At 41.5% G+C, this 22,270-nt stretch overlaps 1 protein-coding gene across 8 annotated transcripts in view; it reads right to left on the reverse strand.

Annotated features, from left to right (window-relative positions):
* Positions 1 to 22,270, reverse strand: part of sulf1 (sulfatase 1) — an 84,750-nt gene that overhangs the window by 25,033 nt on the left and 37,447 nt on the right. For 6 of the 8 annotated variants that reach the window (XM_036000442.1, XM_036000445.1, XM_031281987.2 and 3 more), the window contains one exon: positions 10,803 to 11,032. The exons of the other annotated variants lie outside the window; for them this stretch is intronic. The gene's annotated coding sequence lies outside the window, so the exon portion shown is untranslated. The remainder of the gene's footprint in view (positions 1 to 10,802; positions 11,033 to 22,270) is intronic. 8 annotated transcript variants of the gene reach the window in all.

Raw genomic sequence — 22,270 nt, forward strand, 5'->3', positions numbered from 1 at the left:
CCTAGCTGGCTGTATTAAGACCTATGGTTTCCTGTTCACATGAAGGAAAACTAGAAAAGTAACTTTACTTACAATCAAAATTACAATTCAGATATTTAGTAGACATTTTTCCTTATACTAATATATGCACCAAAAATAGTTTGTCCACTCTGAGGAAGTACACTCAGAAGGGGCACAGGCAGCAATTTCTGTCTCGAACAATTGTCTTTGCTACATTCAAGGAAACAAATTAACTGCACAAAGCATTATTAATGGTAAATACTTCTACTATTCCATTTATATGTATATTACAAATTATATCCGCTCCAGATTTGAAAGTTGGAAAGTACGTAAATTGTCCAGATCGGACAGTATAAATACCACTTTAATCTTTGCTGGTTATAAGGATTAACTGCATAAACCGAATTAGATCAGTGAGTTCAAACACAGTCACTTCTGAGTGTTTTGTTTTGTATACACGCCTTAAAAAGTGTTATCCAGAGTTCTTGCCTTTAGGGATGAAAGGAGCAGGAAAGGTACCTAGTACATCCAGCTCTAAACATTGCTGGATGTATTCAAACCAAAAAGGCATCTCATACACTGTTAATACAAGAAACAATATGAGAAATATGCTAAAATCTGAAAGTTATTATACAGTTGGCTTCCAAAACTCTCCTCTGTTATTGCTATTGCTTGTTACGTACTTGCCTCCAGCATCAGAGTTGAAATGCATATTGCCAATTTCATGAAGCCCTTGAGAACCCTCTGTGAGAATAGTGTTTTATGTCATTTTCACAAACCCTTCATTTTGAATGAGTCATTTATTTATATCATGTAGCCGCTAGATGATAGCGTGATAGAGCGTGATATAAGTAGAACAGGCTTCTTCTATACGTCTGTAGAACAGACAAGAGGTCTTTATTCCTGGACACAGTCAGAGGACTAGGGAGCACATTGTTTCTTCTTCCTCATTGTTGGAGGATTAGCACTAATGACCTTTTAAATTAGCCTTTACTGTATTCTTCATGGTTAAGCTGGGGGATATTGGGGAGGAACATAAAATGCCCAGGGGATCAAAGGACTGGAACAAAAAGACCACTCTCGAGTTTTTCAGACACACAGCTGCCAAATACATAAAAGATGTGCAATTTTCAGATTAATGGCCATCAACGCTAGGGACTTTTAGCTCACCTCAACACCCTACTAATCTTTACTTTCATGACAGTTTTTTTTTTCTACATAAACTGCAGAAAACAGCTCTTTCACTTACTCTCCTTTGGCACAGGCAGCATTGCTCAGTGATTTGGTATGGCTGCACAGACAGCTGTGCTTTGTGCACTGGGTAAAGCTGAACATAATAGAGTTGCTGCTCGTGTAACCATCCAGGGCAGTACTATTTGGCTGGTTGGCAGTTGTGCCCTCCAGTTAGAGGCCTCAAACCACACACCCTGCTGCACCCTGACCCTCATCTGACCCAAGTGGTAATATGGCTTTGATGGTGGCTTGTTTAACCTCACCTCAGCAACCTGAGGCTACCCACACACAGGGGTGAAGAGGGGAAACTTTGAGGGAAAAAAAATTGAGTGGAGGGCGCTCAGTACAGAGGTATGAAGGTAACAAAAGTCTTGTAAAAACCTGGTTGTGATTGGCCTGTATATTCATTTCAGCAATGGCAAACAGGCTGCATCTGGCTTAGGTTCTGTTCAGTCAGCAGTGGCAGCCTATGTATTTATCAGCTGTCACTGAAAAACAGCAGACGCACTAAGAAGACACATAAGGGAATTCTTCTGCAAGAAACACACTGAATGACAGCAATAAATCCATGTGTCTGTTAAAGCTGCGTATTTGTCCACTAATGTGCGTCTGCCCACAGACTTTGACTTTTGTTCAAGGTAACATGGAGAGTTTGGAGGTGAGGGGGTTCACCTTCCCAAAACAAGATGTAAGTCAAACCCAAACCAGATGCCATGCCCCACAAAAGTAAATCAGTCATTCATAAAGGGCCTAAATATTAAGGACAATGGCCATTTCAAAGCACCTCAAATCCCCATATTCCTGTCCATTCTTTCTCTCGCTCTCTCTCTATTTGCCCAGTCCATCTGTAAGGTAGCCAAGTCACAGAGGAACAATTGCAAAGAGAGGGGAATTAAAGTCTGATGGCATAGTTTGAATTCTGTAGGCCATTCTGGAACTATAGACTCCATACAGTCACAACTTTGAGCAGGAACTCCACTCAAACGTCTACCATGAGAGAACTTTGTAAAGTGGAAATTAAAAAAAGAGAGTAGAGATATCATACATGTTTAGTTGCAAACTGATCTGAGAGAAAAAGCAGAATAAATAAAGATGGAGAACAACGTTACATATCTTGATGTTTGCTTCAGACCAGTGACATTTTTCAGTGCAGACTGATTGCTCCCTCTCCATTTCAGAGGGGAAAAAATAATTATTGCGAGGCCTTAGATTAAGGTTTGTCCAAATATTTCTGTAATCCGACGGAATTCGGCTGGGCTGCTGCCATGAGGACTGACGAGGGCCTTTTACACTGAGGAGGGCCTGTGTCAGGGCTCGCTGTGCCCCAGCAGGCCAAGGGCAGCACAGTGTACCCACCAAGCCGCCCGTCAGCCATACTGAGCTGACTGAAGGAGAGCTCTGTCCCGGTGCACTCACTTGTGGGTATGCACTGGGAAAATGCTCAGACCTTGGTGTTTTCAGACTCTTAACTCCACTGATTTGTTTGACCAAACTGCCCAAATTGGTGTAGGATCTATGACAAAATTCCAGTGAGAAAACCAAGTGCCAGGCAGTGAGGAGAGATCACTGGCTCCTTGTTCCAACATGTTTATGGCTTCACAACTTATAACCTTGACAGGCACATTCAGAATCTTTGTTTCGTCCAGGTTACAACTACAAAACTTCAGATGTTATAGTGAGAAATTATTCCCATCCACTGGTATGCGGTGTGTTTGGGGTACAACGCAGGCCACTTTAATGAAGAAGAATGGCCTCAATTCAGTGAAATGTGAACCTGGAACGAGTGCCTTCACGGCTATTAGTTAAACCCCTCATGTTTCTCTCGGACCTGGTAAGAGACCCTTTGTAGTGCCAAGGCTGCCAGGCCACCCCATCAATATTATGGATGCATCTAAATGTATAATTAAATGAATCCTGGTCCAAAAGACTTCAAAGTGGGAATGGCTTGCAGGCCACCAGGTGGTCTGTTGGAAATCATGAAGGAGTTTTGAGAACCCCAAGAGGGAAATGATTAAAAAACACACAAGGTCATTTCAGAAATGGGGAAAGCTGCCTGTATTTATTTATGTACGTGTGTGTGTGCATGTGTGTTCCTCTCCTGAAGGTGGTGTGTATTTAAGTGTTCATACCCTTAACTATGGACACCCTTTACTATGGTCTGTACATTTGCTGCCACCACTGTTCAAAATGAGCGGGCAACAGTATTTCATAAATTTGCTTTTGTTATATTATATATACACAATATATCAATATAATAAAAATGCACATTAAAATACACAATCCCTAATGTTTTTCTATACTTTTCCAAAGACATGTATCGTTCTTGCCGGAGGCTTGCTTTTCAAGGGAGGTTCAATTTTACGAGTGGAAAAGCAGATTTACCATTCAAGAGGCTGAGGAAAAGGGTGAGAGAAAAGGATGAGGGAGGAGAGAGTGAACTAAAGGAAAACCACTCCTCTGATTTATAGTGTGATATGAAAACATGGAATCACAATTACAGCATCAGCAGCCACAGTTATATGATATGAGTCTCGAGCAAGCACTTTCTTGTTAAATCTATATTAAGCCATGAATGGAAACCATTAGCGATAGACGGCCTCAGATGAATAAAATATGGCGCATTTATATTCCTCCAGCCACTTTCTTGTCAAAAACCACACTCCCATCAGAAACACTCCATCAGGCTGTGAGAGCTCCAGTCGGTGCGAGAGAGAGTAGAACGTATTGCTCACACACGGGTGGCTTTTTTGTCTCTTTGACTCGTCAAATATACCCTCGATAAATTATTCCTTTTACCACAAAAGAGAGCTATGGCAAATTGCTTCAATGGGTTTCCAATGAGGTAATTGTCAAAAATAAAGAGATTGACTTTTATTTCCATGAAATCAGCAGCATGGTGGCACAGAGAAAGAACGAGAAGAACGAGAAGAACGAGAGAGAGAGAGAGAGAGAGAGAGAGAGAGAGAGAGAGAGAGAGAGAGAGCAAATGCAAGTCTGAAGGATTTTTTTTCTGTGCTCGGCTGTTTACCAAATTCAACAGCCCTGTAATGTTCACTGACAACTGACATGAGAAATGTGACTTGAATTCTCTTCCTTGTATATCGTGGAAATTGACAAGGAAAATAAGACTTCATTAGGAAGACATGGGCTTCTCTTTCTATATGCACTGATCACTAATTGACAAAAAACAAGACTATGATGCACGACCAGTTTACAAAAATAAAGATCAATTCGGACTGCTGAGTGACTAACCTGTCTCCTATTATGTTATGTTGGACAGGGTGTCCAAATACATTATGTTACTGTCAATAATACGGACAGAGCTGTGTTGAGCGACAAAAAAAAATGAATAGGTAAACAGAAGATCCTGGGTTTAATCTGAACAAGCGCTGGGCTTTTGGAAAAAGCAAGCCTTGACACATCACATGTATGACAATTTCAAACAAAAAGACAAGCAGACAACTGAAACAAATGCACCTGAAATAAAAACAAATTTAAGTCAGGCAGCGGTTTTGTCAATGAAGATTATCAGTATAGAATTCAACCAATAAACATTGTACCCAAGAAGACAAAAAGTCTGGAGTGCTCAGAAGTACAAACAAATCATGAAGGTGCTCTTTGGAAGGGGAACACAAAAGACAAAAAAGGTCCAAGGCACTCTTCTTGCAAAGCCGCTACTTGCTGCCCAGTTCTATTTTTAATGTACTAGATTTCGACATGAAATAGCCATAAAGGCTTTTTTTATTGCAAAAAGAGTGCTTGGACCTTTTTTCTCTTTTAAACATAGTACCCAATTCTAAATTCACTGGTACCATCTAACTGCTTAGATAAAGCAAAGTTAGCTACAATCAAACAATAGCTAATGGATTATTTAAACGTACAAATACTAATAATACTCCTCTCAGGATGACCTGCTTGTCAGCGCTGGAGTATGGTCTGGATACACCGCCTATCTATTCTGGGATAGAGAACAAAACACTCGGGCTTCTTATGTATTTCTTTAGACCAATCACAAGCATTCTGGGTGGCGCTAAGCTCCAATAGTGGCGATAGGGAGAGGGGAGGGACATCCGGCGCGTGACAGACTGGTCGAATGTCAGGCTTTATCCAAGCATCCGTACAGACTAATGTTGATGTGAATAAATGAAATATGAATGAGCATTTGCATTTAATAAACATTCCCCTAATTATGCGAGTACAAACTAAATCAATTCTGAGTGGAAATCAATAAAAAAGAGAAAAAAAGAGGAAGATTCCTCGGGGTGAGGTGGTAGCAGCTCAGTCAGCAAACCCCAGTTAAGTGCAGTGCTCCTGCTGGTGCATGAAACTAAACACCCCTAAAATGTGGAACATGTGTAGGCATATTCTCTGGGAACCATAGACAAACATAGACCATGAGAACCAGCCTGCATGACCCTGGATGCCATAAACAAACTTCTCCATGGCTGTGACACACCAACATGATACCACTCATAAAAAACACATTCGTCCGATTGCACCTGTGCCTGTTCAGCACTGCCCTCTGTCCATGCATGTGGGCATATATGCATGTGTGCATTTGGATATCATATACTCTGTGTGTGTGCACTAGTCATTCACTGAAACAGCCAGAGTAAGAATCAGTCAGACTTGAACACAGACAGACACGTAACCTGTAATTTGTACACAGGGGAGCACTCCTTTCCTTTGCCTTTGGCTCAGCGTGCGGCTTTCTAACGCATGATGCAGTAACGTCATTTGTAATTTAACTAACTTTATCCTGCCTGGCTAAAATACCAAATCTTAGTGCATTACAAAATATCTAAAATACGATATCTACTGAAAGACTAATCAGCTTAGAAAGCATTAAACAGAAGGCTTACCCCTTCAAATGCTTCCATTCCTTTACATTTGAGCCAGAGTTGAAGGAATGCAGTCAATGCATCATCCCAACATGTTCAAGAGAAACCAGCCAAACTCAGCTGAACTTCGGGCTGTTCCAGTAAGGGCAAACAGGACCAGAGGCTACCAGTAGCACATGGCTAAGTCCACACACGTATGAGTGTTTGCATGCACACACACATAGACGCACAAGGGCAGAGGAGGGGAGTGCTGGCAGAGGCTGAATGTGTTTGCCCGCTCCAGGGGAGAAGGAAAGAAAGGGAGCAGAAGAGCTGAAACAAACGCATGCTGGCTTCTATTAGTCGAGCTGTGGAGCGGGATGGAGGGGTGAGGATATGTATTCATTCCTTCTGCCACCCCCCATTCCCATCCCTCCAACCCTCCCACCCCATTATCTCCATTCTGGAAAAGCGGTGGATGAAAGGGACAACCCCCCAGTGGCAGCACTTCTCCCTCCAAACTTACGCCGACGAATTCTGACGGCTGCTTAATTGTACGTGATACAGGCAGGGCCTTTTCTCTTTCAAATCTAAAACAGATTGCTTCTCCCTGGGGAGGGGATTATGGACAAGAGAGATGACAAAGCAGGGACAGTGCAGCCCTCTGGGGGGTGGAGGACAGAAGGGGGTAAGCTTATGGATAGTGTGTGTGTGTGTGTGTGTGTGTGTGTGTGTGTATACACGTTTTTCTATGTTTCTCTTTTGTACATTCCTGTGTCACAAGAAGATTATGTTTGTGTCCATGTGTTTCAAATGCGCGCACGTGTGGGTGACAACCAAGAACGTGTGCGCAAGATCCAGCCTCTGATTACGACAAGATCATTGGAAGATCTGTCCACTTCAAACCACTTCTTTTTTTTCCCTCTTTATCACACGCTCACACCTCCCTTTCTCTTATGTTGGCCTCTTCTACTTTGTCCCACTTCCCCCTCTGTGTCTCTCTTGACCCAGCTTTCTCTTTCTCCCTCTTAAGCCAATGCTGCACAAACACAAACTGAACAAAAGCTGCTCCGGACATCACAGAAAAAGCACTGAAATCCTCTTTCTCTCACTCACTGGCTAAAAGTGCACATTAATTTATAAAGTCTAAGAGCAATCTCACTCAATTCATTCTCAGGCCAAAATTACAAGGACCTGGTCAGGGATCATTCCTGGCTGTTGCATAGCTGAACTTTGCAAAACCTTTTCGTCACAAAACACCTCTTCTCTTTCTGACTAGTCATCAGGGCAGAGGCTCAAGACAAAGACATGCGGAACAATGCCAGACACAAAAAGTAAAGCATATAATATACATCTGGTTTGCTTTCTTTAACGTGTGCATGTACTAGATTGAAGGTCGGAGGATCAGGCATTCCTACCAATGATGAGCTGAATGTGATGTCTGCATGACCTGACCTTTACCGCTCAAATGAGAGGCTGAACAAACACTTGGGGGTGCTATTGTGAGCTCCCAAACACCCAAAAATAGATCTATGCAGTGCGTCAATGTCCGCATCCAGATATGTATTGCATATTTCCCTAGAGATACGTCGTCACAAATCAAGGACGCATCTCGTGTAAAGGCTGTATGTAAGTGCATGGAAGCTCTGTGGAAATGTTTGATCAGTACGGGCAACAAAGAAACTGAAAAAGTGTCTGACTCATCTAAAGATAGCCTTTCTAGATCCCACATAAATAAAAGCATGCCAAATGCTCACTGTTCAAATACTGGTCATTTGCAGTGATAGGACTGTGCAATCTACTCCAGCTCTACTATACAATCAGTCTAGTATGAGAAACACTATCATTAAGCTGACGAGATAAACAAGTGCCTGAGGAGAACGTGGTTTAGGAAATCTTTTCTTAACATGCTCACACACCCGAGAACACACACAAACTATAGTTATACAGCATATTTTTTTGCATAGATGAACAATGTGAGGAACTGACATTCTAGTCTTCCAAAGCAAAGATTTTGAATAATTCAGAGTATTGACTAAATCGTCGGCAAATGTATCGTATTAGGTACAATTAGATCAAAAGAAATATTGGATAATGCGTATCCAGTTCTTCTGCCATTTTTCTCAATATCAACACCATCTAAACTCATTTCTTAGAGGCCATGAGTATCTTCCTATTCTTCCAGGAGAACGTACAGTCACCTGCAAGGATTTCCATTTTACTGCAACCCAGAGGAACCCTTTAATGATTCATAAATGTGACTTCTGTCATTGTAGGGTTGAGTTAAGAAAAAAAGAAAGTAAAATGCAGCATGATGACAGTCTGACTCGGCTAAGATAAAATGCTGATGCTGATCTGGAGACAAAAGAGGGCAGGTTTTTGATTTGGAAAAGAACGGAAAAAGTTAAGATATTTGATGAAGACTGCCGCCGCTGCTTACACATAGTATAATCTTAATGAAATTCAGCACATTTTAGAACAAATTGATATATTTAATGCCCTTTTCATATCTTGCAATAATTAGTCTGCTATGAACGCCTTTGGCCTTGTTCATCAGTCAGCATGTATGAAGTCACGCAAAATGTCTGGAAAGTCTCTGATTCACTGTGGCTGGCATTTAAAGGACACACACTTTTGGTCCCATTTGTACAAATAATGAAAACCACAGATACAATCTCTTCCCTTACACTCAGTCACTCACTCACCATACTTATCAGAAGAACGAATTACTTCACTTATTGCTTACACTTACACACACACACACTTACACACACACTTACACACACACACACTTACACACACACACACACACACACACACACACACACACACACACTCGAGGGATGGCAGAGCTGCTACTGGAACGTTTGTCTTGGCAAGCGGCTACCCCCCAGAACCTAATTATTTGCAGCAGCTGCTCATGCTCTTGTTTGTAGCACAGTGAAGCTACACTGTTTAAAGGATCTCCCTTCTCTTCTGAGCTGGCAGTCAGCGCTGCCTTTTAAAAACGCCCCAAAGCTGCTCTGGGTAGGGTAATCAGAAATGTAATCTAAACGCTGCTGGGTGAAACTGAAGTGAAGGAAAGATTTATGGATCAGTCTCGTCAAAGGTGAAAGTTTGAAGTTAGGCTTCTTCATATTTCTCCGGCTTTCTCATTCATTAACACATATTGGCAAGGCCAGTGTATTGAAATGTAAGCCAGTCTGTTAGATTTTCGTCAATTGTGCCTGGCACAATCAATCAGCTTTGAACAGGACCACAGCCTAATTTTGCCATTCAGAAACACTAGTATAAATTCTCAAGTTTTTGTGGGCTGGTACAAAAGTTGAACATTTTGAGCCAATACACAAAAAACTGCCCAAGTCATTCATTTGGTCCTTAAAATAGAGAAAATTGAATACATATCACACTCGGCTAAATTCTAGCTTACCAGAAGCATAAACATTGATTTTAAGAGTAGTAAAAATGTGTTCAACTACAGCATTTAGATTTTTTTAGAGCATTCCAACGCAATGCTATGTACATATCTCTCTGGTTAATACAGAAAAACGTATCCATAAGTAAAAAGACTATCAACTTTCCCTTTCTCTCAAAAATCCTTCAACTGTTTCCCTAATTGATCTGCTCATACACCCACATTTTGTACAAAAGTCTCCACTGGCCCTAAAGCAGCAGCCATCACAACCTATTGGCGGTTGTGTTAAATACTTCAAGTAACATGCAGGAAGTGTAGCTACGGCTGGTTTACCAAGGTAAACACAAATTCACACAACAGCAGCTTTCACCCATACAACCTCCTCTCAAGCCGACTGCTGTCCACACAGCCTTTCACTGCTGCACAATCTCCATTTGCAAACACCTCTCTCTCTCTCTCACACACACACACACACACACGAGCTCGTACCATACATCATATTCCCACTCCACTGGCAAGCTTCCCTTCTCACTTGACTTGAGTTAAATAGCTGAAGTGAGGTGTACATTCTGAGTCTCTGTCTCTCTGCTTAGCTTTGACAGTTTGTCCGGAAAGCGCTCTTCAGCAGCTCATCCATTTAGCGTATACTGACACGTTCTGCCAGAAGGGCACTCTGAATAAGATTTATGAAAAAAACTTATCTGGGCTGAAGTGAGGGAATGTTAAATGCCACACTGAGTTTTGGGAATGTAGAAAAATTGTGTTTTAATTTCCTATTATCAAAACTGACAATTAATCTTCACTTAAGATTTTAGGAAAGAAAAAGTAAAGGATACATTCAGGATAAACAATAAAATACAAACAGATTTTTTTTTTTTGTTACCATGTCCATATTATAACTCATAGGATGCCCCCAAAGACACAGTTCATTATGCAGCATACTTTTTTTAAGTGACAAGTTTTAAATCTACAGTATCTTCCCTTCACTTTCAAAGATCCTGCATTCAAAAAACTAGAAATTAACAGATGGGTGCTTATGGATTGGGGAAAAAATGACATTAATGGAATGTGCTGCCTTCTAATCCCTTGAGACGGAGGAATTTGCGACGGAGGGAATTCCTGTCATTCAGGGGGAAAACTATGAAGTCCAGCACACAGAGAGGTGCTGTACAGGCAACACAGATTCACTGCAATTGTAGACTTCTGACTGTATGCTGCATCAGAAATGTACTGCCAACTGAACAAACTAACAGGCACAGACACTGCAAAAGCAGAAAAATAAAAAAATAATAAAACAGAAAATAGACCAAAAAAGTAAGAAAGTTGTAAAGTACCTGAAAGGCAAGAGAGCAGAGTGCTGGCCGAGTGAGAGGGAAGGCTAGGATTCCTCTCTGAGTTTTCTTCTTGTGTTTCTTCACCGGGTCTTCCCTCGCTCATAGAGGGATTTGTGTCTTGGTGCTGGGGTTTTGGGTTGAAGAGTAGGGGGGACCACACAGCTCCTGGAAGACAACCTCTCTCCTCTAATCCTCTCTCCGATGTGATGACACTCTCTAACCTCGACCATCTGTTGAAACACGTCCCGGAGCAGTCAGCACCGCGTTGTGTCAAGAACCCCACTCCCCTGCCCAATCACAGACCGGCTGCTGGGTGGCTCCTTGCTGCCAGGAGGCAGGGACAAGGACACAGCTCAGCACTGAGAGAGACCCACACGCAGTTACAAACACACACACACACACACACACACACACACACACACACACACTACGAGATGGAAGTAAGAAAACCCCCAGTCATCGTAACCTGAGAGGCAGAGAAGGAGGAAGGTACAGAGAGAGTGAGAGGAGTGGAAAGCGAAGGAATGGGAGGGGAGAGAGAGAGCAAGAGCAGAGAGGGAGAGAGCGAGAGCATGTTTAAGTGGCAAAAGCAGGGATAGACAAGAAGAATATGGAGATAAACTATTTTTATGCTTTATATGTCCATGCTGGTAATGCTACTCAGCAATTCTCACACAGATATTAGACTGAAAACCCACGCATGCATGCATGCACGCACGCATGCACAATCACACAAGCACACAAACTACTTTACTCTGTCCCTGACACCTTTCCTCCCATTCTTCTCCCTGCAGCCACAAAGTATGTGGTCTAAAGAATTAAACGAAAACGGCAATAAAATTCTGTATTGGCCCCGTGGTGGGAATGCTGTTGGCACTAAACTGTTACATCTCTAAGCACAGAAGTACAGGCAGCGGCCCTCACACCTTAGTGTGATAAATCCTTACAGTCCCTTGGCTGCATTCCTGCCCTTCACCACCTATTGCCTTAAGTTAAAAAGGAGGGCAGAGGGGAAGACACTAAAATTACAAAGCTAAGGAAAGAGTAAGATAGCAAGAGAAAGAAAAGGGAAAGAAGTAAAGATAAGAGGCGGTATGGGTTTACGGCTAGATGGCAGCAAACTGATAAAGCAGTTTACCATTTACTATCAACCTTTCAACATTAACACCATTACTGGTGCATTTCCTAAATGAATCAACCAATTTTCAACCCATTCATGCAAAACACAGGGAACATTAGGTGAGAAAGGCTGTCACATTAATCATTTTGTGGAACCACAGTCCTACACACTGAACCATTAAAAAAGGATTACAAGACCCCGATGATACTCAGGAGCAACTTCAAAGGCAAGCTCTAATGAGTTAATACCCATTTGATATCCAACAGCATCACCATGAGTTAATCAGAGGTGTGAAACACCAAAGAAAGGCTTCTAAGTGGTTCATTTACATTCTATAAGCAGCAGCAACACCCTGGCCTCTGTTTTAAGTTGTCCTTTGATAAATACTATTAAGTTCAAACAGGTCTACAAACAGGTATTAATGAAGACTTTAATCGCCTCCCTCCAACTGACCGTTGATCAATGGTAGTTTTAATTGTTCCATAAGAACATAATGTACTGACAAACTTTTTTTTTTTTTTTTTTTTTAATGGGATAACTTATTATCATAGAGATCCATCTTTAACACTGTTTGTTGCTTCCTAAAATTATTTGTACTGTATATGTTGCATGACCTGAATAGTCAAGTTTCATACATATTCTGTAATTTTGCTTAGATCTCATGTGTATCAGCTTTCCATTTTAATTTGATTGCACCACATACAAACAGCAGATACACTTTTTTTCAGTGGTTGCTCTCAGTTATATTTCCCTTAGGTTTACATATGAGGATATTGGATTAAACTAAACAATGTCTATTTTCACCAGGGACACATGAAACTTTCCCCAGCTTGGGCTGATGTTTGAAACAGGGGCAGCGGTGAGAGAGAAAGGGCCTTAGAGGGAAAGAGCTCAAATTAGATTAACTAAATTCACAAAGACTGTCCCCTGCCCCTCCTGCATGGCTACACACATCCCAACCCACACCTCCAACCCCAGCCCCCATTCTCACGGCCGAGAGGTTTCTAAAGGGCCTTCAAGCAGGCCAGGGGCGACCAAATCCCTGTGCTCTTTACTGGATTAAAGATGGCTGCCCCACTGTGAGAGAGGGGCTGTTTTTCATAAACTGAGCACATCTGTAAACATCATAAATCCATGCAGACAAAAAAAAGGTTATCAGGCAGAGATTCTGTAAGGAAAACATCTACTGCCTTATCCAGCAAGGGCCCACCTAGAAACCAAAGTTTTAAGAGATAGAAACTGGCCATCTACCTTGTGCCAACACTCACAATCTATTTTGCATGACCACTCTTAATCTCCATTTTCCATTTTCACTTCCGCTGATGGACACAACAGCAACAAAAGCAAGGGTAGAGGGAGGTCTATAAAATGGCCTCATCTTATGAATGACTGAATGACCTGCAGGGGGGCCAGAGGTTCTCCAGTAACCCCCATTCACTCGCCTTCTCCCCATCCTTACTTCACAAAGAATTCACCAAGCCCATCATAGTGGATATTATTTGGATAACACAGAAACTGGCTTTAGGGTGACCAGTTTTCGGTTATGTTAGTCCTCTCTGATGGTGTCCCCATACAATATGACGATACTCTTGTATCTTGGCCAAACTTTACTCTTAAACTGGATCCAAGCCTCCCCAGATTTCAAACTCACTTCCCCCTTTTCCTTGCAGTTTTCCAACCATCAGTTGGGCCTGCAGGTGCAGGAAGAGGCCAGAGTTGGGGGGGCTACTCGGTTCACTAGCCCCATTCTCTAAGGCTGAATGAGATACATAAGGGTGTCATAGCTGTGATCCGGCCTCTGTGCCAGTATAGATGAGGGCTAGGGCTGACGCTGGGGGATACAGCCATGACGTGGAGGAAGGCAAACCTTGGGGTGACATTGTCTTGTGCTACACGGCATTTTAAATGCCAAGCACATGGCTACTGCCGTGTTAACCTTCCTCTGTAATGCAGTGCTGTAGACTCGTGTCAGATGACTGGTGGGTATCAAATTATTGAACGTGTCAGCTGCTTAAGATCTGTTTGAGTCAGGATGTACAGTAAGACACTGGAGAAACTACATACATTAACTACCAACTAATTAAGTGCCAACTCTGGGAGCAGAGCTTATAGCCACATAAGAGAAGACAAAACTTTCTTCCACAGTCAAGCCCAGGTGTGATTGAGTTTGTAAAGAAAAACACTCCATGGTGGTGTTGTACCTAGGTACTACATTTGTTTTGGTCCTACTGGCTCCCAGGATCCCTTACACTTCAGGGGGTTGATTCAGTGTCATCTTAAGTTCATGCCAGAGAGGCACAGCTGAGAGCTGGGGATGACAGTTACAGCAGGAAAGCAGGTGAGGACAGACAGTTGGTCATGAATGTACAGGGCTAGGAAGAGAAATGAAAGGCAGGAGATGGCGGGACAGAGTGGACACAGGAATACAGTAGGGGCAGAGGGGCGGCAAGGATAAAGGAAAAATAGAGAGAAAGCAGCGAATGGAGGAGGGGCTTCTGTGGTTCAGTGACAGCTGAACACGCAGCACATGCATGTGGAGGGAGCCCTCCTCACACCACCCTCCTGCTGTGCCATGCATGTGCCCTTGTTCTACACGTATGTGATTTAACACACATGACAGACAGACATGCATGGCAGCGGGGCACCCTGGCAGCTCACCTGGTTGAGCGTGTGCCCCATGTACCAAGTCTCAGTCCTTACCGCAATGACCCGGGTTTGATTCCGACCTGCGGCCCTTTGCTGTATGTTGTCCCCCCTCATATCAATTAAAGGCAAAACAGCCCAAAAACAAAAAAAAAGCTGTCACAATATCTTGAATAAAGCCAATTGACTTTAAATACTGATCTTATACCCAGAGTGAACCCAACACTTTCCATGTTAACACCTTTGCTAAATTAGCATTAAGGTGCTGTGTTATATCCTTGGATTAAGCATAATTTAACTACCAGAGAGTGTTACTTGTGTGTTTCAAAAATAACTTTTCTAAAATGACTTTTGTCAAGTTGTGGACTCTGGTTCACAACTTGATTGAGCTGCCAAAATTTTTTTTTGAACTCAACTACCAAAAACATGTAACTGGGGTTTGGAATTGGGTTACTACTTTGTAAACAGCTTAATTGAGCCATTACCCTTATACCTTGTTATTCACAATGATTGAGTTATTTGTGTAGACGTAAACATGCTTTATGTGTGTGGAACATTTTCATCAATGTTCAGGTAATATACTAAACAGTGAATAACACAGTATATCACTAGGCTTTTTAAACTTAAAAGGTTGTCATTGCTCCAATAAACATCAAGGCTGACACCTATTCTTGAAAATCCACCGTCATGCAGCATACAGGTAGTTCTGCAGACAAAGGAAATACATTAACACATAATGAACTCATTAACAGTAACCTGAGATCAAGCGTTAGGTGATGATAGGATTTAGAGGTCTGTTTATAATGACATCCACCAACAGACTTCAGTCAGTTGCCAGATGCGCTATCACCTCTCTAGCAGATGTTTACACAACCGTCAACCATGGCCACCAACCAGTGAGAAGAGTGAGACAGTTCCGCTTACAATGGAAGATAATTATGCATTTTGATAACATAATCTAATCTTAGAGGCCTTTAGTATTACTCTAAATGTCATTAATTCAAAGCAGTTAGCATATTTATCTTTTTCCCAATCAAATAAGGCACAAGTGACTGTCCTCCATTGAAAGTAATTGTTTTCATTAGCCACACTGCCTTTATGTCGCAAACACACATGTTGATCTTCCAGCTTCCCCAAACTACAGTTGACTTAATTCTTTTGCTTATCATTTTTGATCTGAAGAAAATGTCTTTGTTTGATTTCCATGCAAAATATAAAATGATCGGTTGTACCATTGGTAATAATGAACAGGTGCAAATACTTACTAATTTCCACATATCTAGTTCAAGAGGAATGCAGCCTATATTGGATAATTCTTGGCATGAAAAAAGGTAAGTGCATCCAGATTTTTCAAATAACAACTGTCAGCACATACCATGATTCCTTGGCTCTTACTAGCTGCCAGAGGCACTTAAGAACACACAGACACCCTTACTGATCAAGCCTTTAAACATTGTGTGGTAAATAAGGGGCACCATGTCCTCCAAATCCATGAACAGATTGATTAAAAGTCAATCCTACAAATATTTTAATGTGTTGCCTTGAATACAGTAACAACAGACCTCTTATTCATTTGCGTTTCCAAACGTACAGTATGTTTTATATGCAGAGTATATGATAAAATCCAATGATAACATAGAACAACTTCTGTAGAAATCTGATGGACCACCCAAGGAGCCATATTAAAGCAGGATTAGGCTGCTCCAAGAACTTCTACAAAAATTGGGAAATATAGTGAGAGAAACCAGTCCTATCATTCCCCTGATCTGGTGAATCACAGGATGACGGAAATGATTTGGGATAGCCTTAAGGTTCAGTAAATGGGTAAATGGCTGGGAACCAGTGCTGTAAGCCATGAAGATATGAGATAGATACAGCAGGGAGATACTGATCGCTCTCCCTGGGTCTAACTAAAAAGATGAAAGACATTCTAAAAGCAGAGACAATGGTGGTCATGTAGCAATAAGGTTCCACAAGCAAAGCCCCAGGGACCTTTGAGATTGCAACACAAATTCCACTTTTGAACGTATAGGACGTGTTGGTGGCTTTTGTCAGTCTTGTCAGACAAAAGCAGTACAAGTGAGCACAACATTAGTAAAGGACATATCAGTGTGGGGGTGGAGTGGAAAGATTAGGAAGACAACCTGCAACACCTCTCATACTGGAACAGCAGAAGTGGCACAAAAATGTGTTTTGTTTGAATAGATAGTTGTTCTTTAGGAATAAATCTCTTTTAAATTTTTGGATTCTAGGCAATATCCCCCCTATTCTGATTCTCTATTTCTGGGCTTACTGGTGAAGCATATCATTGACCCCGCCCCCTCCCCCCCCAAAACAGTCTCCATACCACCAAATAATAATGCCTTCAACAAATAATAATTTCCCTACATACCCTCTGACTCCACTTAGTCTATTGGGTAGCAGGAAAATCTGCCCCAAAAATGTTTGTTTACACTGACATACAAACTCTTTGTTAACTTCTTAAAAAAATAAAAAATAAAAAAAGACATTGAGAGAATGCAGTAATTGTTGTCATAAAGCCAGTGTCCAGCTCCTTCCTGTCTCAGAGCTTTTGGGAGTCTCACTTTTACCGACTGGTGCTCCATTTCCGTAAACCTGACTTACTAATCCTCTCAGGCAAGAAGGTGAAAGGCAGGAACAAGGAGAACGGGGGAAAGCTGTACGTGGGAAGCAAGGCCTATGCTACAACATTCAAAATGCCTCGTTGAAAATAATCCCATAAAGCATGCCGCCAGTGGCCTGTTGAGAGAGAGAATTAGGATTTGCATAGGGCAGATAGGCCGTTCAATTATCCCCTCAGAGGCCTTAACTGGCCCCAGGCCACGATAAGGACGGATTTCTCATTTGTCAGCAGAATGTGACAAGAACAAGGGAGATTTGGTTAGAGCATACATAGCATGTTGACATACAGTATAGTAGCTTAATGATACATCACTGCATAACAGCTCCAGTGAATGATCAGTGCTGCTCTTAACAGCCACAATACTACCACCAAAACACTTAATATTGAGGCACAATAACTAAATTGGCAAGCTAATAGACATCCACTGCAGCACTGGTGTCCACATGGAAAACTTGGGTACACACACTAGTCCAATAAGAATACAAAGTATGTTTTCTGTGCCCCAGTAAAATGAAAACACAGGGGATGTGGCTGCGGCTTTCAACAGGGTGTTTGTTGGGTTTCTGGGCGAGGGGAAGCATTGTGGCTCCATGTGATTTGTGATTCGCACGCGGGTGGGAAAAGAGGCCTTTTAATCTGTGCCATGGACTCCGCTTCCTCTCTTTAGGAGAAAATCAGTAACATGAATGGCTCACCACTACACAACTGCACAACCACTGGGATGTTTATGACCCACTGAAGGGCCACACAGTGTAAGAGACCATTTGTATGAGAATAGGTACTAGAGCAGGACCCTCCCCTTCTCTAAGCTCCCTCATCCAGTCTCTTTTATACACTCAGGCCCTCTCATCATCCACTCTGCCCTTTACCCATTTCACCTCTCTCTGCCTTCTTTCCTTCACTTAAGATTTTACCATTTCCATTCCACCATTCTCAGGTCTCCGGTCATGCCCTCGGTTATTAAAGAATGGCCAGAAATAGCCAGAAGGACAGCTTTCAGTAGACCAAAGAAGCCAGGTCTCCAACAGCTGCAAATTCCAGTGATGCCTGCATGCGTTTGGACACTATTGTTTCTATAAACCTGGGCCAAGTAGCACACTGAAGATGATGGCCAGTAGAGATGTCTGACAGCTCAACCTGCTTTCATGCCCCATATCAGGTTGAATTTCCACATTGTGTTACTATGTGTGTGTGTGTGTGTGTGTGTGTGTGTGTGTGTGTGAGTGGGACAGACAGAAAGTGAAAAGTCATAAGTCAAAAGTCTTTTTTGTATGTATGTAATAATGTAATTGCTTAAACAGGAACTGTTTCATAATCAAGCGAGTACAAACGAAACATTTTAACATCATGAATATTTGATTATATTTATAAGAATTGCTATGGTTTAATAGTATTAAACTGTAACATACTCCCAGGTTCCCATTTCACGCTCATCCTGCAGACTGTGGAGTCTGGAAACATGTACCCGACAGCCCATCCCAGAGGAGAACTCAGAGTCTGTGTGGGTGGGAGAGCGCTCATTTGAAGAAAACTCCCAATAATCCAATTAAGCACATCATTTCCTTTAGTACACAGGAATTGAATCAACTGTCAGAAAGCAGCCGAGTCAGAAAAAGTGAAAAGAGTGGACAGAGAAAGGGTAAAAAAAGGCTTTTCTGTTTGCAGTGAACAAAATGCAAACAAAGCTTTAGAAAAAGAGGCTTTAGATCTCTGCAAACATGGTGGGGCCTCCCGTGCTCCACTTTGTAACTGTCCTGCTTGGCTGGCGATCAGCTCTCTTGTCCAGGACTTTTAGCAGAGATCCCTTGACCAGGAGCCAAGCTGCCTTTCACAGTGTGCGAGTGTGTGCACGCGTGCTTGAATATGCATGAGAAAAGATGGGACTCCTCTACTGTTGTGCTGCTCTATAACTGGCCTTATATTCACAAAGAAATAAGAGATTCCTCAATAAAAAGAGGAAGACAAATAAGAGGGAAATATGGATGTGGGGTACATTAGTGATATGTTGCATGTAGGTGAAAATATAATATCACTTATGATAAATCCTACCTGAACCACTCCATTAACCTCTGTTTAAGTAGATTCTGTTCTCTTCGAGACGGCACGCATATGAAGTTGTTTCAGTAAATACACTCCTGCAAAAAGAGGGACACTAGAAGAATGAAAAACGGTACAGGAATTCAGAATATCCTCCTAGTAAGCGCTTATCTTCCCTCTTGGGACATGGTCAGCCACAATGATGAGGCCAAAACTGAGAAAATGGGCATCATCTTGTGAATATTTCAGTCCAAAAAAAGCTCCCTTGTGTATACGTATGTAGATATTTGAGCTAGTTTACTTAAATGCACATCTCCATTTTCAATTAATTTTTTTATTTTATTTTATTTTAAATAGGCATTATAACATTTTGGACGTGCAAACAAGTTGTAGTTTTCACAAAGGCCTTCTAAAGCCCTGTGTTTTCTCTTCTCCCTGTCGTCGTCGTCCCCCCTCCCTTCCTCCTGTGTTGGCGAGAATGTTGATCTCCTGAATTTTACCGAGACCATCTGATAACACTGTATGCTCACTGAATTATTTCAAGCAAATCTGGCACAATCTACAGCTACGGGGGCAGATCTACTTTATGATAAAATTTAACTACAACTCAAATGTTACTGTCTTTATTGTATTGAAGTAATATTCTTTCTAACAAAGAAAGATAGGAAAAAAATAAAATGAAAGCAAGGAAGAAGAGAAAGAAACAGGAGAAGAAAGTAGAGGAGGGCAATATGATCAAAATTAATACAGCAAAAAGTATGTATCACAGCATTATCTCATCATAAGATCTGTGAACTACTTTCATTTGATAATATTAAATACTACAATGAAGGAAATATCTCCCAGCCTTTGAATAAAGACAGGAAGGAGGGAATGAACAAATGAAAGATAGAAGGGAAGTAGCAAAGAAGGTATTAAAAAAAATACAAAGGGCCTCAATTTGTGTAGCCCAGTCTTAAACTGTGAAAAGGGGTGCTCAGCTTTTTATTTTTCAAGCTTTTATATACTAAAAAAAAAACAAAAAAACATTCTTAACTCCTCATTCTTCATTTCCTGTTCGGGTCCAGATGGCCAAAGGATCCAGAGAACATCCGTAACGGAATGACTGATTACCTTCATGACTGAGTTGGTGCCGAGCAGGGTAAAGTAAGCAGGAGGTCGAAGAATTTGTATCATAACAGTACACGACCAGCTTGTTTCACCCATAAATAATCAACTGTCTTTTTGCGAGAAGGAAAACGATATACAGCATTTCTAATAGTTTAATATTCACTGGCAGCAAAGCACATGTAGATATTTTTTATAAATGTCACGTCTCTAATGCAGCTGATAAACTCAACAATCCTGCAGCTGAACTGAGGGTTCAATTACAATTCCTAAAAAAAAAGGGAAAATAGTGTCATTTTATAATGTGATGAATGTGTTTAGCTAGGTGTCAGACATGCTGAAACATTACACGTAAGAAAGAAAGGGATAAAATATGTTGAAGGCTTTATGGACCCCTTGCCACATATTGTACACCACTTGAGCTGATGGTAAAATCAAAACTGTACGCTGACTGAATCAAAAACAGTCATAAATATTAAAGCCTATAGCTCAGATAAACATGCCTTGGGAATGCAAAATATTATTACAGTTGTGGAAACCTTTTCTGCACTTGTCTAATCCCATCCAGGTATGTTAAGACAATGACATACATAAATTGACAGGTTTACAGTAGGCAATGAATACAAGTATTCTTCTAATCTTATGCTACGAGTGGGAGACCTCTACCAGCAACAAAAGGCAAGCAGTAACAAAATAAGAAAACTTTCTCATATTCTACTTATAATACTCATATCATAACTGTATGAGCATATTTTTCTCTTTCTATCATTTTAAATCTGTATACTGCATTATGTGAAACCATGGTATGCTTGTTTTGCTTTGTGTTTCCCAAGTGTCCATGTAATCTGTTCTGCTGGGAATAGCTGTCATGGAAGGCAACAGCGTCACACAGCTCAGGTGTTTGGTTACAGGTAAAATGGGATCATAAACAGCCAAAGAGATCAAAGGTGTTTATTCCTTTTGCAAGCGGCTGTATAACCCAGCCACATGCTGCAAACTTAATCGATATATCAGGTTAAATCATTCTGCTTTGCAAAGCTGTCTGAATCCTGTTTTGGAGAAACAGTAACTTAGCTCAGCCACAGGTATGTAGAGTAAAAAAGTTTGACAGAAACTGCCTATAAAATGTGCTCCGTACACTTTCCACATCACATCAAGTTTGCCATATGAACCCCATGCTCTTGGCATCTTCTGTAATGACATTACACAATGGTGTTCCATGTCAAACGGCAAGTTGGTCCTCTCGCATCACCGGCCAAATAGAAATCACAAGCTCAAGTTTTATATCCAAGTCAAAGAAAACTAGGCTGCTGGCACCACAAATGTAGAAATGTGGATCAGCAGGAAGTCAGGGGGCTTTTACTTCAATGTCTTTGCTCCCACAATTAAGACTTCATAAATATATCCCAGAATATAAAACACTTAAAATTGAGCCCCTTTGCACTGCATTTGACTGACAAGGCCACTACACTCCAAATTACTCACAGGCACACAGCAGGCAAGCAGAGTGTTTGGCCGAGATGTGTGTCTGGTGCCAGTGTGTTGCGTACAGGCCAAACTTTTGGAGTCAATTGTCAAGGGCATGCAAGTCCAAGCCATGAAAGCCATCTGGAATGGAGCAGAAATGACACAATTTACAACTATAAATAGAACAACGGTCCACAATCAGAGTGATAATCCCTCAACAATGTAGCGGCTTTGTGGCATTATTTAATGTTCTAGTGCAAGACTTGGAGAAAATATCCTGATCCACCTAAGTGTCATGTCGTTCTGCTCAGATAAACTGACCCTGAACACATTGTAATGTGGTCAGAGCAGTGGGGAGGGCCTATGACCTATGACCTGCTTCTGGGATTAGTAGTTTATGACACTTTCGTCATGGACTTTCACCAAATCCCCCTTGTCTCAAAGAATACT

The sequence above is a fragment of the Sander lucioperca genome, chromosome 1 (genome assembly GCF_008315115.2).
Source record: "Sander lucioperca isolate FBNREF2018 chromosome 1, SLUC_FBN_1.2, whole genome shotgun sequence".
Classification (NCBI taxonomy): domain Eukaryota; kingdom Metazoa; phylum Chordata; class Actinopteri; order Perciformes; family Percidae; genus Sander; species Sander lucioperca.